Source organism: Pelobates fuscus, chromosome 2, assembly GCF_036172605.1.
Source record: "Pelobates fuscus isolate aPelFus1 chromosome 2, aPelFus1.pri, whole genome shotgun sequence".
In the NCBI taxonomy this organism is placed as follows: domain Eukaryota; kingdom Metazoa; phylum Chordata; class Amphibia; order Anura; family Pelobatidae; genus Pelobates; species Pelobates fuscus.
This window is the reverse complement of record NC_086318.1, coordinates 81,968,118-81,990,306: the sequence shown is the minus strand read 5'-3', so window position 1 is coordinate 81,990,306 and position 22,189 is coordinate 81,968,118.

The following is a 22,189-nucleotide window of genomic DNA, read 5'->3' as shown; positions in this document are numbered from 1 at the left end:
ACAGCAAAACAGCAACGCCTTACAGACAAAGAGCTTCACAGCCTCTATTTCAAATGTGGAATCCAGAGGGCTCACTATCCAGGTGGATTCCACAGCAATATTTTCCTGGTCAAAAGAAAAAGACTGGAGAATTACGATCGGTGATGAATCTGTGGGATCTCAACAAATCCATCACATATCATCTCTTGATGGAAAGCATTAAGTTTTTTCAGGATTTGATTCAAAGGGGTGTGGATGGGATTCATAATGAAGGAAGGGCTAGGCAAGTTGTATTGGTAGGGAATTCTATTATTTAGAGAGTAGATAGAGTAATCTGCTTCTCTGTTTGCCTCAACCAGACAGCTTTCTGCCTCCCATGGCTCAGGTCAGGCATGTTACTGACAGAGTGGATGGGTTATTAGGAGGGGCTGAGAATGCCCCAGCTGTCATGACCCATATTGATACTAATATCAAAGTTAGAAGAAGATGGGAGGACCTAATGAATGAGTTTAGGTAATTAGGAAGCAAACAGAAGAGGACCTCCAATGTTGTATTTTCCAAGATACTACCAGTGCCATGCACTACAGTGTAAAGGTTTATGAATGACTGCAGTCTTTGTGTAGGAAGGTGGGTTTTGGATTTGTAGAAAACTGGGGTGCTTTTGTGCTTTGGTGCAAAAATTAAATGTGTATTCCTGACCATATAGTGCTAAAAACAGATGTTGGGTCACCGCTTTCCCCCCTTAAAAATTGTTGCCCGCAATTCACCTACTTGGCTGAGATTATTGAAATTTATGATCCATAGGAGAGCATTGAAAGGCTATAGCACAGTTGCTGAAAAATGTTGCACTGCGCCAATCAGCATCTCCTCAAAGAGATATATTGATTCAATGCATCTTGATGAGGAACGCTCAGTGCCTTCATGTAGTGTGTGGAGGCGCAGAACTGACCCAGGATGCACCTCTTGTGGCCGTTTAAGTGACTGCCACTGGAGGTGAAGCGATGTAAACTGAAAAGGAAGTGTTCACAGTAAAAAGCGTGCAGGACACACATACACACATTATACATACATAAAAATGGTAGGTGGAGTGTAGTTGGTATTCACATATGGTATCACTGAAAAAGACAAAAGCAAATGGCCAAAGTCTATTGCAATACAATAGGTAAAGTATAAACAATATATGTGGTAACACTTAAATCAAGGTACTCACAAAGATGGAGTCTGTTTGAAAGGCTCACCACAGGTGCAGTGGGGAAGTTAGAAGGGACCCCACTCCCTCTGTAATGATGTAGAGGTATCCTTCTGGACTCAATGAATCCACTGGACGTGATTCCCAAATTAGGAAATACTTTATTGATAAAAATAAACAAAACCATGAAAAAAAGGAGTAAAAAGTGGTATAAATAAGTCCACATTAAAAGAGTTGCAAGACGCGCTTCGCCTATTAAAAGGCTTCCTCAGTTGCTTGATGTTTTCCTTCCTCGCTCGATCGTTCTTATATGTTCCTTATTGCTTGTAGATTCAGTTCACCTGGTATCTTCAAATTACTTCCGGTTTCCTTCTTGATGACGCGACTTTGCGCGTCCCTTCCTGATGACGTCATCACTATCGGCTCACGTTTGGAACTCATATTTACGTTCCAAATTCGAACAAACTTTATTGTCCATCACACATCTCATATGTATGTTGCAACAGATAGAAAGAAGGAAACCACGTTATTGAGATATATACTGAACAGTTAAAAAAGTGCAATAAGTCAAATATGGGAAAGTTTACAAGACACATGAAGAGAATGTTAGTTGAATCATCTTAGTATTTATAAAAAACAGACAAGAATATACTCAATAAAAACTTTTTTATATATTTAAAGTGCATTTTCCCATGATGTATAGAATTAGAGAGAAAATTGTATTCATAACACACACGCAGTGCCCAAAAATGTACTAAATCAAATACTCTCCTTCCTCAACATCTTTAACACTTGTAGTTCTTCCACCTTTTTTCCGGAAGGACCCTATGACCAACAGATTAAAGTGGTCACAGACAATTCTATCACAAGAGTCCGCCGGGAAACGACAGAGATCCAGGGAGGAAGAAGACGAAGATGGAGGAGAAGAATAATCGAGATACAGAGAGAAGAGGAACAAAATATAAACATAGATGGCATTTTTAACCTCACAGATCATGTTTTTACTATGAAAGAGAAGGACATTTTGGGAAAAGGTCTCAAATTTGCACCCACCTCTGATTTTAATGAATTCGATTTTTTAATAGATATTAACCTGTTTATCAGACGACTATGCCTAAAAAAGTTTTTTTATGAACAAAAGGAACAGACCACATTAGAAACAAACGAGGTATATGAGCATACATCCCTGAAAGAAAGATTAACTCTCTTTCCAAAACAGATGATCTCAGACCAAATTAAAACTTTTTAGACGATGGTGATGAAAGAGGCAGATAAAATAAAGAAAATTAATAAATACCAGACTAACTTATCAAAGAAAGAAAAAGAAGCTTTAGACAATTTGAGAAAAAAAACTGAATATAAGCCTGGATATCCACCTACTTGCAGTGCCAACTTTAGGCCTATCTCACCTTTAATAATAGACATCAAAACGTATGCCAAGCGCCTGACCTCCCACCTGAATGGTTTGCACCCCTCTCTAGTGCCCACCAGTCACGACAAGCTAGTCGCAATTTTAGAAGATTTTTAAATCTGATAGACTTTGCAAACTCTCAGAACACCCCTAGCCTACTGCTGGATCTAGATGCCAAGAAGGTATTTGACTGCCTTCACTGGCGATACATGGAATACACATTGTAAAAATATGGCCTTCTCGTAGATTTTATAAAGGTGCTTTACTGAACCCCAATGGCTAGAGCAGGGATAGGGAACCTTTGGCACTCCAGATGTTTTGGACTACATCCCCCATAATCCTCTCACACCCGTAATGCTGGCAAGGCATCATGGGAGGTGTAGTCCAAAACATCTGGAGTGCCGAAGGTTGCCTATGCCTGGGTATTTAACTCAGTTTTCCTTTCAAAAACATTTAAAATAACTGTTGGCACCAGGCAGGGGTGGCCCCACCTCCCCCCCCCCCCCCCCCGTTTCATTTTAGCAATTGAACTGTGGTTCATTACATAAGGTCCACTGCAACTATAACAGGAATACCCTTACCCAATACATGAACACACAATTATGCTCTTTGCTGAAGATAAATTGCTCTCTCTGACCAACTCCAATTAATCTATACCATTCCTGCTTATAGCCCTAGAGTCCTATGAAAAAATCTTATACTACAAAAATAATGCTGGCATGACACAGTCACTGACCTTATGTATCCCAGCCTCAGCTCTTTGAGGGCTGAGAAACTTATATTCCTTTGACTGGAGGACTAATTACAGAACATATCTGGGAGTCATTAGAAAAAAAGGAGAATGTGAACTGTCCAAAGATGTGATTCAAAATTTAAAAAAAACCTTTAATAGTATTAAATATAAAAAATTATTGGTGAAAAGTGCGTCGGGGCTCATACACTTGACATCTCTCTACCACTTGACTTTTTTACTAGTGGCATCACGACTTTGTTGCCTTATCACGTCATATTTATTCTCTCTGATCAGTATACTTTAGTGGAGAAGAGCAGGGAAGGTGAAGATCTTTCCTCTTTTTCAGCACAAGATAGCAGCTTTGTATACGCTAGGTGCCCTCCAAAGGGACATTGATTTAAGGATTTGCGTGCCTCTATAGGCACTTATTCACTAGCGTAATATAGCAATTACTTAGAAGCTAGGTGCCCTCGAAGGCACAGATTTAGGGATTTTAGTGCCCTTATAGGCATAGATCCACAGAACTAGCAGTTATTAGGACACTACTAACTAGAGTTAATGAATTTCTATACATTTAGGTACCCTAGAAGGCATAGCTTTCCGAGGCTTACTTAGGCAACCTAATCGATTTGCTGTGGTTCCTGTCCCATATATTAAATATATATTTTTACTTTTTCTTTACCCATTACTGCTCTTTGTTGCATTTTCATTATATCCGCTCCTTTGTATATCTAGATCTTCTGTTTTTTCACCTGGATAATTGGAGGATGTTGCCCAAATGCCCATCTATTTTAACGTTGTTTAAGCAATACTCCCCCTTCCCCCTAGTTCCCAGGTTCTTTATATATATTGTTTTTGCTAAATAAGTGATATTCAGCAGCTGTACCTATCTCTGCTAGAGTGTGTTACTTTGTTCCAATACTTCCTATTTAGGGACGTGAGTATTGTTATTATCAAGTATCCACTGTACTACGTTATTAGCAGTGTTTGACATTAGTATCTCTGTATTTTACTCGCAGTGGTCTTTATTTGACTATTTTTACCACTGTGATCAGTCTATTCTATATAGTATTACTTTGAACTTCCTTTATTCCCCCTTCTTTTAGGTTATTTGTAATTTTTTTTATATTTAATATTATTAAAGGTTATTTTTTAATTTTGACTCACATCTTTTGACAGTTCACATTCTCCTTTTTTCTAGTTACTATTTCATGTAATAGGGTTATTCCCTTGTGACTGTCCTAGATTGTCTTCCGACAGCATCAGCTTCCCACTTTTCTTCTTAATATCTGGGAGTGAAACTGACTAAGACTAAGTTGCTGTAAAACCCTAAAATAAATCTTCGTAAAGATAATTGCCATATATGAGAGGGGGGAGTCCGAGTTAGGCACTAGTTATACTTTCGAGCCATGGCTGCAATCTCTTAATAATACACAAAAGTGTCTAAATGTCTAAATCACTTGGAATCACACTGCAGACTCCTTATGCGATGGTATCTGATGCCGGTTAGGCTAGTATATGCCTACCCCATCACGTCAGCCAACTGCTGGAGATGTGAGGGGACAGGGGCTCACTCCTTTGTATCTTCTGGTCATGTCAGCAATTAGTGAATAATTGGAGGAGGATCCAGGATCTCATATCACAATGCATTTAGCTATCAATCCCATTTGACCCCTGTGTAGTTGCTGGGCTTACCACCAGATACCATTTCTGTTTGGAACCATAGACATCTTATTTTCCACAAAGTGATGGCAGCTCCCTACAGCCAATTTTATATATAAGAAAAAAGAAATGAAGGATATGATCACCCCGTAACAAAAACGGGCTGGTCACCTTCAGGCCACCCCAGAGCAACGTCTCAAACAAAATAATAAACAACTTTATTGGAAAAAACCTAGTTAAAACCAAACAACAGACAAAGTACCTAAAGGTAGGTGAGTAAAACGGGCCTGGTATCTGCACAGATATAGCTGTAGACACCTGTGTCAATCTCTAAATAGTATAACAAACTCACTCACAACAGAGTAGTAGGTATAGATACATGTAGCAATATACGCTAAATTATGTCATGCACCAGAACCCACAGGGTTAACACTCAACACTCATGCTTTAACTTAAGCATTAGCTGTAATTCTTAAAATTCTACATATGATTTCACTGACAAAATATTTTGTCACTGTATTTAAATATGAAGATGTGGTTTATCTGTTGATCATTCTTAAACTATTATTTAATTGAATTTAATTTAATTATTTCCAATTTTATAAATTCCAAATAAATCTAGAACCAACTGAACATTTAGCATGTAATACCTTGTGAATTATTGTCAAAGTGAATTTCCACTTTTATAGAAAGAATTCTTCATTACATCCAGGTCTTTAAACAATTAATTTGTTATTAACTATTTTCTTCTGCATAAAATATTTTTTGGGAAATGTTATAACATCTTGATCTATCTATATCAGATTCCTTCAGAATGTATGATATCTTAACCATGCATCATCTTCCCAATCTATTTTTAGTATATTCTTATGTTTGAACAATATTATGCATTAAGATGAGGTTACAAGAGAATCATCGATGCTGTGTAGGAGACAAACAATATACTGAATTTGGCTATCAAATAAAACACATTCACATGATATAAGTAGCATTCACAAGTGTATAATTCAGGAAAATATTCAGCCTATTTTAGAACACACTGCACATTTTATGTATTGCACACAGGCTGAGAGCACGTTTTCTTGCATAAATGAGATTTACATTCAGTTTGATTATCTGCTCATCTCAATATTGATGAAAAATATACTTTACTTGTATTTCTCATGCAAAAGACATCTTACTTTGTAAAAGAACAGATGCCTGTCCTGGACTTTCCTCAGTAGAAAAAAACTCGTAGTTTAAATCCAACATGTAATATCCTTTGGCTGATGTAACATTCTGATGGTAGTATATTTATGGTTACATCTATACCATCACAGGCACTGTAACCTACAATTAATCACAAAATATGTTGGTTCTCACTGCCTATACAGCAAAACATTGGGTAGAATTTTAAATAATAGGTAGTTTATCTATAAGTAGTTTATCACATCTTTACCATCGCAGGCACTGTAACCCAAAATTAATCACAAAATATGTTGGTTCTCACTGCTTATACAGCAATACATTGGGTAGAATTTTAAATAATAGGTAGTTTGTAAAGATGTCCCGAATGGTTCGCTGGCGACTAGTTCCTGGCGAACATAGCTTGTTCGCGTTCCCCACGGACGACGAACATATGCGATGTTCGGTCCGCCCCTATTCGTCATCATTGAGTAAACTTTGACCCTGTACCTCACAGTCAGCAGACACATTCCAGCCAATCAGCAGCAGACCCTCCCTCCCAGACCCTCCCACCTCCTGGACAGCATCCATTTTAGATTCATTCGGAAGCTGCATTCTTTTTTTTTTTTTTTTGTATTTTTTTTTTTTAGACAGAAGTGTGTTATATTTGAGCATGCTAGGCTGAACATGCATATATCATGGCTAGTTGCACTGAGGGTATGAGTATATAGCAGTACATTGTTGTGAAAGATGGCTGTCATGTTTAGGGTGTAACTTGCACGTTATCAACTGTGTATTTATATCAGCAGCTCCACCACTAGTTATAAATCAAGTGTGAGTCGCCCCATGAGATGAGACTAGTGAATAACATAATACATGAACGGTTAAGGTAAAGGCATGTAAGGAATTACGACAATAAACTCTTTAGGAGGTGAAATAATGACATGTTTAAACGCTTGCTACTTTACGATTAGTTAATGTGCAGAGAGCAGTTCATGTGATCAAAGGCATGGTGTGGAGGATCGGCTATAGTGGGATATGCTTGGCAGGCTGCTGTTTACTGCTTGTGCTCATCCGATCCCTTCTGGGCGCCAGGTGCAGACTCTGGGAGTCCTTGATACCTGGAACAACAAAGGCAAGTCTCTGGCTGAGTGCCGGGTTCGCGGCTTGAGGTGGTGGAAGCTTGTTTTGTCGGGAGGTCGGATCTGTCCCGGTGGTGCTTCACGTCCGGTGCGGGATTGTGGTGGCTTAAGGTGGAGGCGAGTGCTTGACGTGGGGCAGGCTCTGCATTTCTGTTTGTGCCTCCGGTCCCGTCTTCGACGCCTTTTGCGTTGGTGGATTTTAATGGGGACTGCTTCGCTTAGCTGTGGTGGAGCTTGTTGGGGCTGTGGGGGAGCTTGTTGGGGCTTCCTGCTTGTTATTTGCTTCCCAAATTGATTAAAGAGTCTGTCCAGCTTAGACTCAATATCCTGCCATGCTTTGCTGGTACCAGGAGGACACGCGGCTGCAGCCATATTGGGAGAGTCGCAGATGAGTATGTCAGCCTGGGCGGCTGTGCTCTGTGCGTCCATTAGCTCCAGACAGCCTCTCAGGGGTGGACCGGGATAACCCCCACCGGTCCAAGGGGGGGTAACGGAGCTCCTGCCGGGAAGCAGCTGCTCCTGGGCATCCCAGGATCGGGAGATTGGCCGCCTCTCCCGCCCGGTGAGCACCAGGCCACACTTGCCACGCGGAGGTAAGTAAGACTCTGTCGAGTTGCTGACCGCTATTAAGCATGTCGGGTTAGTCAGGTAGGAGCAACATTGCTGGGTCATCCCCTTCTGGGGTGAAATTCGCTTGTTGATAACTTAAATTCGCTTGTTGATAGCTTAAAGTGAGATATTGAGGGAGCTCACACAAAGTGCGTCTTTCCTCCATGACAGCTAGGCCCCGCCCCCCGGAAGCTGCATTCTTAGTGAGAGGAGGGACAGTGTAGCTGCTGCTGATTTAATAGGGAAATGGATAGCTAGGCTAGTGTATTCAGTGTTCACTACAGTCCTGAAGGACTCATCTGATCTCTGCTGTAAGGACAGCACCCCAAAAAGCCCTTTTTAGGGCTAGAACATCAGTCTGCTTTTTTTTTTTTTCCTGTGTAATCTAATTGCAGTTGCCTGCCTGCCAGCATGTGTGTCAGGCTCACAGCATATACTGTGCCTACTTGCCCAGTGCCACCACTCATATCTGGTGTCACAATAGCTTGCATTTAATAAAAAAAAAAAACTTTTTGACTGTAATATAATAGCAGTCAGTTTCCTTCACACGTGTGCGTTTCAGGGCCTGCCAGGGCACAGTGTCACACCAGTGCAACTCATATCTGGTGTAACAGTAGTGTACATTTAAAAAAAAAAAATACAGGGGACTTGTTGTCCCCTTCCGGGGACCCTTGGTGTTGTATGTGGCTGGGTGGAGGAAGAGACCTTCAATGACATCAGTGAGGACAAGGAACGGGACATGGCTAGCTTGGTATCCAACCTTGTGCAAATGGGGAGTTTGCGGTTGTGCAAATGGACTGTTTGCGGTTGTTTACGGTGCGTTAAACGGGGAGTTTGGTCTGTCACTGTGAAGCGGGCGTAACCCTTACACTACCTGATCGATACAACATCATACCTGATGTTTTAAAGCACGTTATTCCAAACAATTTAGGAATGTTAGGTGATTTATGCCCTTTATGGATTAAAACCAGACTCTGCATCAACTATGTAATTTTCCATGGGAGTTTTGCCATGGATCCCCCTCCGGCATGCCACAGTCCAGGTGTTAGTCCCCTTGAAACAACTGTTCCATCACTATTGTGGTCAGAAAGAGTCCCTGTGGGTTTTAAAATTCACCTGCCTATTGAAGTCTATGGCGGTTCGCCCGGTTCGCCCGTTCGCGAACATTTGCGAAAGTTGAATGGAAATGGAAAAGTTGAATGGAATGGAAAATGTTATGTTCGCGACATCTCTAGTAGTTTGCAAAAAAATAATTCTTATTCTATTGTATCCATTGTATCCAAATGTCACTTTGAATGTGTCATGATTTCAATTTATAGCAGGTTATTAAAACAATAAAAAAATAAAACAAACTTTGCATAAAGTTTGTATTACAGGTGTCTTCAAGATTAAAAAAAATATTTAAAAACATTTTGTAAATTATATAGAACATACTATATGTTGTGTAATAGCAACATAGGTGGAAGTTCGATGACGTAGGTACGCACGCACGTTCGCACGTTCGTACCATGGGACGGAGCTACAGAGGTCGCGGCGGAGGATAATGGCGGACTGCAGCGCAGCTAAAAACATCTACTCCACGCCTTATAGGAAAGTGGAGACGCCGATAAAGGAGAGCGTCTGACCGTACAACGAAGAAAACAGCCCAACGGAGGAGGAAGGAGGCACTAAGTGGAGGATTTCACAGATAGAGCATGAAGGATGAATTTCAGAGAGGGAGGAGTATATCCCTCAAAAATATAAATAACTGAATAACTGTGTAAATGAAAAGTTATTGACCAGGCTCTAAAGAAAATAACAGTCTTCCTCACAGGGGGTGCTGAGATACTTGAAATATCTCTTGGCCAATAACACAGTAGAAGTTTGGATAAAGTATCTTGTGGTGAACTTAAGAAGAAAAGGGAGGTAGGGGAGGAGGGGAGTGGGGAGGAGAGGAGAAAAATATAGGAAAATCAGTACGAAAAAGTTTCAGGTGAATGCCATAAACTTAAAATTGCTTCAAAAACCCAGGAAAAAACAACCTTTAAAAGGGATGAGAAAAAGGATGGCAGAAGATGATTCAATACTGTCAGCAGAGCAATCATTAAATAGCTCTGAAATTGCAATAAATAACCAGATTACCCCAGAATTTTTAGAGAAATGTTTGAATTCTCAGTCAGAAACTCTGATGAAGCATTTTAATCAGAACTCCGAGGAGATTCTAAATCAGATGAAAATGCTGACTGAAAAAATAAATAAGGCGGAAGAAAAAATTATATCATCGGAATTCCAAGAAAAAAATATGAAAGATCAGAACATTCAATTATCAAAAAAAATTAAAGAACTAGAAGTAAAAATAGGAGATCTGGAGGACCTTTCGAGGCGCAATAATTTGCGACTAAGAAATATCCCGGAACAGATTACGCAGGAAAAAATCCCAGAATTTTTTATAAATCTATGGAAAGCCTGGGGGATAGAAGTGGATAAATATAATTGTGACTTGGAAAGGTACCATAGAGTATTTAGACCTAAAAGTATACCAGACACCAAACCAAGAGACATAATATGCTGCTTCCAGTCATTCCAATTTAAAGAGAGAATTCTAAAAGCAAATAGAACCATGAAGCCACGGGGAGATGACTTTAAAGACGTAATTGCATTCTCAGATCTTTTGTTTTTTACAAGAATACAGAGGAAATCATTCGCTCCAGTTACAGTTACATTAAGAACTCATAATATAAAGTATACGTGGGGATTTTACTTTAATGACCAACTAATGGTTTTTGATTCAGCCGATAAAGCCAAAATATGGCTAAAAGAGAAAAAAAAAATATTATAAAAGTAAACGAAAATATATGGGGAAACAGACCCTACAAATATTTTTTTTTCTCTATCTCTCTCTCTAAAAGAAATATATTGAAAAGAGTTTCACAAATATAAATATAACCCAGTAAATTTTAGCTGATGAGGCACATACACTAGTATGAAATATATAAATATATAAGTAAGTAATGAGTTTAATTGAATAAGATGATATAAAGATCACAGATAGGATAGAGTAAGAAAGACAACGGTAGTTAAAGAAAAGGGAGGGCTAGCACAGAACGTCACAACGAATTTAAATATTGACATCAAATAATGAATATATAGACACAATATACAGTAAGAGGTAAATCAAAGGGGATAACACAGAATTAGTTCAATGATATAGATAATGAAATCGGATGAAGTAATTCACTAATGTATGGAGTAAGATTAAGCACTTTATTAAATATAATAAAGTAAATACGAGAGGGTGTTTTTTTTTGTTTTTTTGTTTGTTTGTTTTTTGATGGGGTTTTTTTTCTCTCCTTTCTCTTTTCTTTGCCTCCTTCCCGGGCAAATAAAGAAAATAACCCTTTTACATTTTTACAGACTACCCCACCTATGAAGAACAGGATATAAGAAAGAAATAAAAAAGGGAAATATTAAAAGAGAGGGAAGGTAAAGAAGCAGGAATGGGAATCTTCACCACATAATGAGCAATACGAATTGAGATGTTAAAAAGGGCGAGAGAGTAATAGGAAAAAACATACATAGTCTCTACTGATCCCACCACTCCGCCATACTGACCAAAGTACTCCGCCTATAAGTTCTTAGTAGAACTTAGTGATAGCCTAGAGATAGGCATCTAATAAGAGTATGGATGAAGGTCTCTAATATGGAGATCAATATTAAAGTATGTAGTATGAATGTACGTGAATGGAGTTTTAGATTAGGATGTACAGTGGGTGCGGGGAGCATATATTATGTTGGCATATGGAAGGAAAAAACAGGCCTGAATAGAGGCCCGAAAATTAGTTATGGTTAGATTTGCCTCAATTAACATTCAGGGTTAATATATCACTCAAAAAAGATGGGCCTTTAATTATTATTTAACAACAGAAAAAATACAAGTGGCCCTGATACAGGAGACTCATTGGACTTTAAGGAATAGCAATAGGTGGTTTGGTAAACATTTCCCAGTAGTACTCCTCTCTTCCAAGAGAGATGAAAAGAAAGCCGGAGTGGCAATATGTTTCTCGAAATCAGTACAAGTAGAAATAAATCATCAATATTCTGAGAGTGAAGGAAGATACATAATAGTGATGGAGATCTATATACTTTGGTAAATGTATACCTGCCCAATATCAATCCGATGGGCCTACTTTCCCAAATCTTAGAACGAGTTGAAAAAGTCTCCATGGGGTATGTGATTATAGGAGGAGATTTTAACTGTGTCTTAGACACATTCTTAGATAAACACAGTAATAATAACGTAGTGCCAAATAAAAAAAGCCATAAAATATGCACACACTTTCCATAATATTATAAAAAAAAAAAACTTATTCGATATATGGAGGGTTCGCAATCCCTTGACTAAAGAATTTACTTTTTATTCATGGCCACATTATTCACATTCAAGAATAGATTTATTTTTGGGAGACCCAAAAATATTAGATAAAGTAGAACACATTGAGATCAAAACAATGATATGGTCAGATCATAATATCTTTATAATGGATATAAAAGAGGGCAAGTTTATATATCCAAAGATTACATGGAAATTAGACGATTCAATTTTATATAGCAATGAACATCAAGCTTTTCTGAAAGAAATGTCAGCAATTTTTTTTTTGAAGATAATAGAGCTGAGGATACCTCAGAGCTAATAAATTGGTGTATATTTAAGGCGACTATGAGAGGTCATTGTATAAAGATCAGAAAGAAGATGCAAAAAAAAGAAGGCATAGGACTTTCCAATCTATATATTCAACTATATAAAGTCTCTAAAGAATGTAAGATAAATCCTGATAAAGAAGCACAAAAGAGAATGAATAAAATTAAACGAACAAGTTGAATACAGCTCCACCTGGTACACTAAGAGAAAAGGGGGGTAACCCCTAGTGGAAGTAAGCACACAAAAGTGAAGATAGTGTACCGGTATAAAACAGATACTGGGAATGCCTGTAAAGGTTTGGAAAATTAGCGAAGATAACATTAGGAGGCTAAGAAATATGAAAACAAAACAAAAAAGGATTTATTGTATATTGTTAAAAATTGCAAAAAATAGCAATCACCAAAAGTGTACACACACAAACAAAATAAATAGTGGTAAAAACTAAACTAAATGAGGGGGGCGGAGCTTGACTGCCATGCTGCCTGGACGTGCTCAGCCAGAGCTCCCGGGCCAAGCTTCAATTTACGGGGACTAATCCATGTCCACTCACTCTTGCAACCCACAGCCTGCAATCTTCTTGCTCACGGGACGACGCTGCACCTGGGGATACCCGATGTTAGGGTCCCTCCCGCTGAATTACCCGACTCAAGGCTTGCGGCCTACCCGCGCTCGGGCCGAGGGGAGACGGCCGCTCTCCCGGTTCGAGGGCTGACGGTGTAGCCTCCACTTGAAGCTGCCCCCCCCCCCTTTGGACCGGCGGGGGTTATCCCGGTCCCCACTGGCCCACCAAGCAGACCCGAGCAAACGGTAACCCGGCAAAGGGACACGAGCACAGACCGCAGCATCCACACGCAAGATGGCGGCAACGCAGGCCCAACAAAAGTCCACGCTGTCGGCAACGACCCAGGGGTGCACGATAGATTCTCTAGCACAGCGCATAGACGCAGCCTTTGAGCGCTTCTGGGCCAAATTGGAGGCTCACACCGCGGCGGAACCGGCCCGGGACTGGAGAGGTGAGCTGAGCGGAGAGAGGCAGGAAAAGAGCGGACCCCCTCTGGGCACAACTATCAAGCTTCCAAGAGTACCTGCATTCAAAGGCCCACCTGGGCAGAGAGCACATAGGGAGGCAATCTCCCGGCATCACCCACAGCAGCTGAAGCCCCGACGCCGCAGGCGGCGTAGAAACACCTGGAGCTCAAGCTATCCCCAACATGGGAAGGATCCGGACTCCAACGTGAGCAACCGACTCCGTGGCAATGAGATGCAAGCTCTCCTCAGAACCTGGGGCTGGAGGGAGGCCAATCTCTGCACCTGTCTCACGACGCCACATGCCTGCCTCAGCGGGCTCCCACGCACTGGCGTTGGCTGAAACTGAAACTGGACTTAAGCTACAGGTCTGGTCCCCATTCCTATTTGGGCGTAGCTGGACTGCACAGACACCCTACGCTAATGTGCTATTTATATCCTAGCACAGCACTAACCTGGACTTGAGCTCTTATCTTTCATTACTATATATGTTACAAATCTAAACGCTGAAGGGCTTACCCTGAACTGCAACTCCAGTAGTGATTGGGTTAATAGGGACACAATGGTTTATATAGCTGGTATGTTTTGTTTTTTTTATTCTTGATGTATTCATTACTGTAGAGCAGGATCTAGTACAGACCCTAGCTTACCTAGTCCTATGCATATATACCTTAATATTAAAGCCTAACTGCAGCACTAATACAGAGTTGAATTGTATGCCAGTGATGGTTGGGGTAGGCTTGCTTTGCATCTTATAGCGGGTTATGCCAGTATAGCCGACTACCATTATGCTACTATGCACTTGGAAGAGGTTCCTAGCATGCTCAGTCCAGCCTGTTATGACCATACACAGAAATGTCAATGTTATCATATATTGCACAATCTCCAAAAGTACATCCTACTGGGCACCATTTGATATCACTCCTGTAGAAGGTTTGCTGCATGCCTATATGCTACTTAAAACGCGACTACTCTCGCATAGGCTAATCTTACCTGTCACTAAGCTAACAAGCATACCACTAAGCTATCAGTAAGTTAAAATATATAAGCCTGTTCGTCTCTCAACCAGTCGCTTACTCTGAATAATACTAAACATGTGCACTGATTTTCTACGACTGTTAAAATTTGTCAGTGTGTCTGCCTGCTCCAGCGGCGGTGGCGATGCCAGCTTGTTCGTTATATTGTTGGGTCCTTGGGCCCAGTGGTCTAAATATTCTGCAGTTTATCTATAGTTCTAAACCTAAAACATGTTTTGTTTTTTTATTTGTTTTTTTTTTCTGATCTATGACCCCGAAACATTTCTACTTAATTATACAAACGTGCAGCAACTCGGATAAATGCTTAACTACTCACTACCTGATACCTGACTAATCCTTCTCAAGTATCCACTAGTTACACGAAAATCTATATTGTTTTTGTTGCTCTATTTTGTTGTTATGCAGTCACGTGTCAGCCATTGATCCTTCTACTTAATATATAAAAAAGAGGCAGACGATTATCTGAGGTGATATACACTGAACTGTTATGACCCCTTCATGCATGTACTGTATCATCTCCCTCTCTTCATTCTGTATCCCTGCAATTTTATGCCTCAATAAAAGAAAGATTTACAAAAACTAAACTAAATGATAAAAGTCTACTAAATGAAAAACATGGCTTGATAACTAAATGAAAGAAAATACTAAGTTGCACTGTATCTTATACAGCCCGACCAGACCAGGCTCGTCGGGTGAAACACGCGCGTCAAGGGATTTATCATGCCGCTTGATATACATATACTTATATAACCAGTATTTTCTAAGTTTGCACTTTATCCTTTTCTATTTTACTGGGATAACCGGGTTGGCTTTAGGTGCCCTTGAAGGCACGGGCGGGCTATTTACAAGACAATCTAATAGATTTGCAATCTTTTTTCCTTTATGTAGCATTAGGATTTATTGTATCCTTACTTTATTCCTTGAACACAGTATATTAGTGTGCTCCTTTCAGCAAGCTTACTATTAGCATTAGCTACGGACTGACCTGAGATTATTCAATGCCATTGATACTAATCGTTATCTGATCGTCCGGTATATCTGATATATTATTTTCTGAACACAGCATATTAGCGTGCTTTCCTTAGTAAGCTTACTGTCAGTATTTGTTATGAACTGACTCGAGATAAATGCCACTGTCAGCTCTAACTCTGATACTAATCGCTATTTAATTATCTGATACATTTGAAGCATCCTGTCAATTTGTACTATCATTGAGCCTTCGCTTCAGCATTTAGAGGGAGGCTCTACATACTTAGCAACGATTCAATATTTCTTTAAGTACACTTCGGCTACTATCTCTGCCTTCCGCCCCCCCTCCTTTTTTGTCTATTAAACACCGCCTCCTGGTGAGCACAGACGTGTGCTCCAGTGTATCATATAAGATACAGTGCAACTTAGTATTTTCTTTCATTTAGTTATCAAGCCATGTTTTTCATTTAGTAGACTTCTTATCATTTAGTTTAGTTTTTAGCACTATTTATTTTGTTTGTGTGTGTACACTTTTGGTGATTGCTATTTTTTGCAATTTTTAACAATATACAATAAATCCTTTTTTGTTTTGTTTTCATATTTCTTAGCCTCCTATTGTTATCTTAGCTAATTATGCAAACCTTTACAGGCATTCCCAGTATCTGTTGAATAAAATTAAACAATACATCAAAAACAAAATCTTAGAAAATATAGAAAAAAAAATGGCAAAACTAAAAGTTAAATATTATTACCGACAAAAAAGAGCAGATAAAATATTACCAAACCAACTTAAAAAAAAACTTGCAGAAATTAGAATTGATAAAATTATATACTAAGGCAAAACATGTAGAGCACCGAAAGAAATAGGGGAAGCCTTCAACAAATTTTATAGACTCTTCTATAATCTGCCTTACAGTCCCACGGAACGGTTAGTCGATCATTATATAAAAGACCTCAAGCTGCCAAGAATATCCTCAGAACAACTAGAGATACTAAATAAAGATATCACAAAAGAGGGAGTAATGGAAATAATAAATAATTTAGCCAGCTTTAAAACTCCAGGAGCAGTTGGTTTTAGCAATAATTTTTATAAAGTTTTGAAAAACATATTAGCCATTAACCATTAACTAGAACTTTTAATGAAGCCATAAAAAAGGATCATATCCACAAGAGATGTTAAGAGCAAATATTCTTCTAATATTAAATCCAGGAAAAATACCAACAGATGTGAAAAGCTATAGACCGATCTCTTTGATAAATGTGGATGTTAAGATTTTCGCTTCAATCATAGCAGAGACTAAAAATTGTTTTGACTGATATTATTAACATAGACCAGGTCGGTTTTGTTCCGGGGAGAAATGCAGGAAATAATATAAGAAGATTGATAGGCTCAATTGATCTGTCTGATAAGAGTGGGAGTCCCCTTCTGATCCTGTCATTGGACGCAGAGAAAGCTTTTGACAGGGTCAGTTGGGGATTCATGTTCAAGGCTTTGAAGGCCTTTAATATATCGGGACGGATATTGCAATCGATAGGGGCTTTGTATAAGAAACCATAGGTCAGAATATATGCTCAGACTGGTTTGAGCTGGGAAACGGAACCAGACAAGGGTGCCCTCTGTTGTGTATATCATTACAGTAGAAATATTTGCATAAAAAATAAGACCAAATAGGTTAATAAAGGGTCTTCCTACTACTAAGGGAGACCTAGAGATTTCATTGTATGCAGATTACACCCTTCTATATATAGCAGAACCAGAAAAATCATTGATTCAAGCAATGGCAGAAATTGACCAATATAGCAGGGCATCAAATTATAAATTAAATTTGGATAAGTCTATAGCAATGTACAAAAACATAGATTCGGATATAATAAAAAAACCTCCAAAATGAATATAAGTTTTTTCAACAAGCTGAATTTGTATATTTGGACATTAGAATAAATAAAAACCCAGAAAGGTTAATGGAAACAATTTTTTTACATCTTTTGAGAAACACTAACAAAGATCTAAAGGAGTGGGCCAATTAGATATATCATGGTGGGGCAGAGTGAATACTTTAGGTCATACGTTCTCCCAAAGTGGATTTATCTTTTTAGGATGATACCACTAATAATACCCATACCATGGTTAAAAATGATAAAGTCTTCTTTTGCAAATTTTGGATGGAGGGGTAAAAAGCCTAGAATAAAATCTGAAATATTAAGTTGTAATATAAATAAAGGCGGAGTAGGCTTTCCAGACATAGAAAAATATTATGAAGCTGGGATAATCGCCCATACCGCAATGCTACAGAAAGAATTTCTATCTAAAGAGGGATGGTATTGGATAGAATCAGATCTTTGCCATACTAAAAACCTATCCGATGTAGTATGGAGTAGTAAAGTCTGTGACTACTCATCATCATTTGTATTGAAACAATTAATACCTGCATGGGAAAAATAAAGAAGAAATTAGATATTAAAAATAAGATTTTAGGTTTTCAAAGCATAGATTGCATTAAATTAGATATACCCAACATCTCTTTAAAAATATGGAAAGAAGTAAATATTATGCACATTGAAGATCTAATAATGAATAATAAAATGAAAGATCTTGAAACATTAACAGGGTTAACGTCCCTGCCAACTAAGGAGGCTTTCACATATTTAAGAATCAAAAATTATCTGAAGAATCAAACACTTCTGTTGAATGGAGATATATATAATTCATTGAAACTGATATTCAATAAGAAGGAAACAAAAACTCTATTTTCTAGGTGTTTTAAACTAATAGACATAAGAAAATCAGATAAACAACCAATTAAAAGTTGTGAACAACCCTTAGATTTACATATAGAGATAAAAGAATGGTTTGCGGCATTGACCAAGACAAATAAATATGTGCACAACCTTTTATTATTGGAGACGCACTACAAGGTGATTAATAAATGGTATTTAGTTCCCTCTAAAATGATTAGAATTAAAAAAAAAAGAACATACTATAAATGTACAGTGGTGGCATATCTGCTGGGAACACAAGTCTGGTTTAATACTTATTTTTCTTTTGCCAAAAGTTACTACTTGCCAAAAGGTCTGCCATTAACTCTAACCAATAGCAGCAAAATCCTACGATAAGTTTCATGTACATGCAAACAATCCTTCTTTTCCTCTCTTGTTAGTTCATCCTCACGCAATCCCAGATGTCTCTTTAATGCCTTCAACTCTCTTCTTTGCCCACCTGTAGACACCCTTCAAACTGACCTTTCAGCAGATAGCCTTGCATGCTACTTTAAGATTGAACAGTTAAGGAAAGAATTCTCCCCCCTGCTCTCTTTAATCTGGTGTTGTCCCTGCTCCCCTTAAGCATGCTACTGCCGTACCCATCCTAAAAAAGCCATCCCTAGACCTGTCTTCCCCTTCCAACTATCGTCCCATATCCCTGCTTCCTTTTTCCTCAAAACTTCTAGAAAAACTTGTCTTTACTCGTATGACTCACTTCCTAAATTCCAACTCCCTCATCGACCCTCTACAATCTGGCTTTTACCCTCTCCACTCTACTGAGACTGCTCTTATTAAAGTTACAAATGACCTATTTACTGTTAAGTCCAAAGGCCACTACTCCATACTAATTTTTCTTGACCTCTCTGCGGCCTTTGACACTGTTAATCATGTCCTCCTCCTCAAAACTCTGCAATCCCTCGGCCTCTGGGAAACTGTCCTCTTGTGGTTCTCCTCCTATCTCTCCCAACATTCTTTCAGTGTCTCCTTTTGCATTGCCACCTCCTCCTCTCATCCTGTCTCAGCTGGAGTCCCTCAAGGATCTGTTCTTGGTCCCCTTCTATTCTCTCTTTATACTGCCTCTCTTGGCAAACTCATTAACTCCTTTGGATTCCGCTACCATCTACCAGATATATCTCTCCTCCCCTGATCTTTCCCCTGCAGTCCTGCAATGTGTCACTGCTTGTCTTTCTTCTTTTTTTGATTGGATGTCCTTCTGCTTTCTAAAACGTAATCTCTTTAAAACTGAGCTTCTTATTTTTCCCCCTCATAATGCTTATCCTCCTCCTTTGCTCTCCCTGTTTAGTTGATGGTGCTTGCATCAGTCCATCCTTGCAAGCTCGTTGTCTTGGTGTTATCTGTGATCCTGGCCTCACCTTTGCCCCACATATCCAGTATTTTGCTAAAACCGGTCGATTCCACCTTAAAAATATTGTCCGCATCCGCCCCTTTCTCACACAAGATGCTGCCAAGGAGCTTATTCATGCTCTGGTAATCTCTCGCCGGAGCCAGATACCCATAATCTCCATCTTTGATCAGGCTCCCCTCAAAAGATCTCCCAGTTGGCTCTTTAGAAATTAACTTTCTAGTAGTCCGTGGTGCAGCCGCAATACCTCTGGTTTGGGCTCCGGTTCGGGCTCTCAGGAGCTGGGGTTTTCCAGTTTGCGCTCTGACATCATTAGAGAGCACCAGACCAAGAGCATGTTGTTCTAAGGGCCCCTCGGCCACCAGAAGATTAATTATTGCCCTTCTTTCTCCAAAGGAAGTAAGCAGGAGGGGGCAAATGCCATGTATATGTTTAAAAAAAGGAATATCTAGTCAGTATGGGGAGACTGTGTTTAACACAGCAACACCACATACTGTCTTTCCAGCCCTTGTCACACTCACCTCCCTGCTTCACTCTGTTCTCCCTAACACTATCACACTCACCACACTGACACTCATTCACCACACATCACCCTGTCACACTCACCCTCCTCACGCTGTCACCCTCACCCACCCCATTTGTCACACTCACATGCTACACTTACCCTACCTTAGCCTACCGCACACTTGAGCTGCTCAACAAGAATATGCATGCAGAAATTCAAATGCTAGAGCCTCAAACATTAAGTAATGTTATAAGATGTTATAATGTTTTATATATATTTGTTATATGGAGCTCATCTTCTGTACCTAGTCAAACAAATCTCCATACATTAAGCATTCATTGTATGTAATATAATTGAAATTAGTTCATTAATTAATTAATTCTCAATTTCCCTACTCTGAGTTTTGGCCCACCTTGTAGATACACATATATTTTTTCAATATATGACATACAAATACAAATTGTGTATGCATATTTATATATATATTTACAAACACACACACACACACACACACACACACACACACACATATATATATATATATAATTTTTTTATTAACTCATGACATTTTAAACAAAACAAACACACACACATATTTTAAACAAAACAAACACACACACATATTGACACATACACTAATTGACCCACACTCTGATACACACAGTCATTGACACACACTGACATAAACACATTCTCTGTGACACGGAAACACAGTCGCTCACTATGACACATATTTACTGACACACATTACCCTTACCGGCAGCCACCAGGGTGCTTTGCTGAGTCAACACAGGGTAACGCAGCCTGATCCTTACTCCTCATGCACAGCCATTCACAGAGCTAAGGCTGCCAGAAACTGACACTATGTATCCCAGGGCCATTAGCTTATTGCATTGCGAGGAGCAAGTGGCTGCTGTCTCTCCTCGCAACTCTCACTGGCTGCAAGAAGAAGAAATCAACAGTGCCAACATATTCAGCAGCACAGTTTCTTTCTGGTTTGCTCTTTGCACATTTCTGACAGTTTCATTTGTTATAACATATTACAGAATATTACAAATTCACAGCAAATTCAACCTTAACTAAAATTCTGTTTTGTTTTGTTTGTTTTGTTTTGTAAACTGCAGATCCAACTATAGAAATTGAAAGACTCAAATGGACAAATGTAACCAGACTTCAGTTATAGAATTCACCTTCCAGTCATTCTCGAACTTTAGGTTTCCTGCTTTGCTTGCCTCCTTGTTTCTTCTCCTCTACTTGGTCATTGTATTTGGAAATGCATTGTTGATGTTGGTGATAAACACAGACTCCAACCTACAAACACCTATGTACTTTTTCATTTACCATTTATCCTGCATGGACATCTGTTATACTTCAACTGTGGTGCCCCAGATGTTCCACAATTTATTGAGTGCCAGACATGCCATCTCCTTCTTTCGATGTGCAGCTCAGATGTTTTGTATTATTAATTTTGGTGTAGTTCAAATATTTATTGTTACAACCATGGCTTATGATCGTTATGTTGCCATAAGTAATCCTTTACGCTACAAAACTGTAATGAGCTTAGCAATCTGTAGGTTGTTTTTATGTATTGTTTGGTTACTTAGCACTATAATAGCACTTACAATGGTAGTTTCAGTATTTATCCTTCCATTTTGTAACTCATATAAGATCGAACACTTCATGTGTGATGTTGGACAGGTCTTATTCCTTGCGAGTCCCACTTTGTTACATGATTTAGCTGAATTTATAACTTACCTTACAGGAATGGCCCTTTTTACCTTTCCCTTTGTGCTAATTGTTATTTCCTATATATACATAATTTCTGCCATACTGAAAATCCGCACAAACGAGGGTCGAATCAAGGCCTTCTCCACCTGTTCATCCCACCTCACGGTGGTTGTTGTTGAATATGCTTGTCTTGGGTTTGTGTATTTCCGAACCAAGACTGGTTACTCAGTAGAC